Raw genomic sequence first — 2,730 nt, forward strand, 5'->3', positions numbered from 1 at the left:
AATTTCTCCCCATGTGGCAAGTGGAAGCGGTTTCCTAAGTTGATTATTAAGCCTTATACGATTTTTGAAAAATATGATGAATTAGTATTTACCGAATCCCATGTATTCCTTATGGGACATAAACTTCAACTTCAAGTTACGGCTCATCAAATGGGAGTTTCGACTTTTCCTACTGCTATGACATAGTTCTACGTGTCCTTTTTCCGTCCATGTACTTTTCTACGTCATCGGATGTTTGATATTCCCGAGAGAACGAATAAAATAATGGTCCCATAAGCCTAGTGCATTTCTCCTTGCCTCCTACGGCCATCCTGGCAGTGTTGCCAAACCTGATGTGCATAATAGAGCTAAATTTCACCATTCATATAGCTAAAGAGGACTTTCAAGGAGCTAGATTAACGAAGGCTGCATAAAGTGCCTACTAGGGTAATTTTAGTTGTCAGAGGGGTAGGGGTGCTGCTATTACCGTTAGCTTTAAAGTGATGGCAATTTATTCTTTCTTAGTTTTCACCGCCTAGATTTGGCCGCATCACCCATCTCAATAATCCAATGATGTTAATATAAAATCGAAAATAAAGGGTTCCCGGATAACAAAATTGTCATCTTCATCTTAGCCACAGCGCTATATATAAAAATACATGGGGGAGGAAACAAAAGGTGGGTAGCCTATAGCTATACGAATATCACGTCACGTGCAAAATGTACTCATGGCAAAAGTTGGTATTTTTGGGTCGGAGCCAGTGGTGGCATCATGGTCGGGCAGAGGGCGGGTGCCACAGTTCACAGGCAAACGAGTGCACGAAAGAGCCAGATTTGGCTCCAAAAAAGTGAAGTTGGCAACAGTGATCAGCAGCTGCCCCAGCGAGAAAGACCAAGGTGAAATTGTCCCTCCTCGCCTTAAAAACATAAACTAAACGTAACGTTTCAACCTTCTAGCAAGGTCTTCTTCAAACTCTGTATCAAGTACAAAAGTAACAAGATACAAAAACAGGGTATTATATATACACAATATACATTACGTTTAGTTTATGTTTTTAATAAAATAAATTACTGCCTTGGTCAGCATATTTAGTTTTTCAGAATATGAAGTTTATTCCTGTATAAAGGGGTCCATTTTTGCTTCTCAAATAAAGGGTGTTTTTTTTAGAGGCGGAGAACTTTAAGTTAAAATAAAACACAGAAAAATTATTTCAATATCCATGTAATTGGTTGTACTTTACAGATCATGTTATGGCATTAATGTTGGAATATGATTTCAGGCATGTGGCCACCGCGACTGGCGCGTACATGACGTAATCTGGAGGTCCAATTTTCACACACTCTTCGCAGTACATCAGGCTGTATGTCGGCAATAATGCATCGAATATTGGCTTCCAAGTGCTCAATTATTTCTGGTTTATCGGCGTAGACGTGCGACTTGAAATATCCCCAGAGAAAATAATCCAACGGCGTCAAATTGCACGAACGCGGTGGCCAGTTAACAGGGCCATTGCGTGAAATTACTCGGTCGTCGAACGTTTCTTGCAGTAAATGAATTGTGGCGTGCACTGTATGATAGGTGGCCCCATCCTGCTGAAACCACATGTCTGCCACATTCATGTCTTGAAATTGAGGCACAAAAAAGTTAGTAATCATGTCCCTGTACCACGCACCATTGACCGTCACTTTCTGACCAAAATCATTTTTGAAGACATACGGACCAATTATTCCACGGGCCCATACAGCGCACCACACGGTCACCTTTTCTGGATGTAATGGTGTTTCGACAATGGCTTGTGGATTACCATCACTCCAAATGCGGCAATTTTGTTTATTGACATAACCATTTAACCAAAAGTGTGCTTCATCACTGAACAAAAGTTTCAAATGAAATTGTGGATCAATAGCAATTTGTCCTTCAGCCCAACCAAATGTACGGCGTGAACGATGATCATGTGGCTTCAATTCCTGTACCAGTTGAATCTTGTACGTACGTAAACCAAGATCTTGATGCAAAATATTCCATAACGTGGATGGACACAAGTTTAATTGTTGAGCACGATGACGAATCGAGGCATTTGGATCATCATCAACAGTACGCTGCACTACTCCTAGTGCTTGCTCTGTCCGCACTGTACGACGTCTTACGGGATGCATATTATCGTGTAGAGTAAATGTATTGCGAAAACGATCCATAGTTCCTCGAATTAATCGCTCTGATGGACGATTATGAGCACCGTAAATTGCACGTAATGCTCAATGAGTTTGTCGAACAGAACCATGATTTTCAAAATAAAGTTGCACAATTTGCAACCGTTGCTCCGGCATGAGTATATTCATGATAACTTGCCAAACCAAACTAACCTCGAAACAAGTGGGAACTGCCTTCTATGCTGTCACAGAAAACAGCGTTGCCAGTTTAAAGTTCTCCACCTCTAAAATAAACACCCTTTATTTACAGCAGAATTAATCAATTTTCCGTGAATTGCATAACTCACAGGATACTTCAGACTTCAGAAAGTGTCTCGTCGGTATATAAACGGTAAATTTCGTGTTTAAGTGTCTATTTCGCTTTTCGCAGTTCGTGACAATACAGGGTAGGAAAATGCACCTCACACCTTTCAGAAACATGAAAAATTAACATTATAATGTGTTATTTCACATTTCATGTTTTCGTCAAAAACGAAATATGCTTGCCTCTTTGTATAATGTATGAAAATGTAAAATTTGGTTTTCATTATCATTGCCAAT

The sequence above is a fragment of the Lepisma saccharinum genome, chromosome 9, assembly GCF_977018435.1.
Source record: "Lepisma saccharinum chromosome 9, izLepSacc3.1, whole genome shotgun sequence".
Taxonomy (NCBI): Eukaryota; Metazoa; Arthropoda; class Insecta; order Zygentoma; family Lepismatidae; genus Lepisma; species Lepisma saccharinum.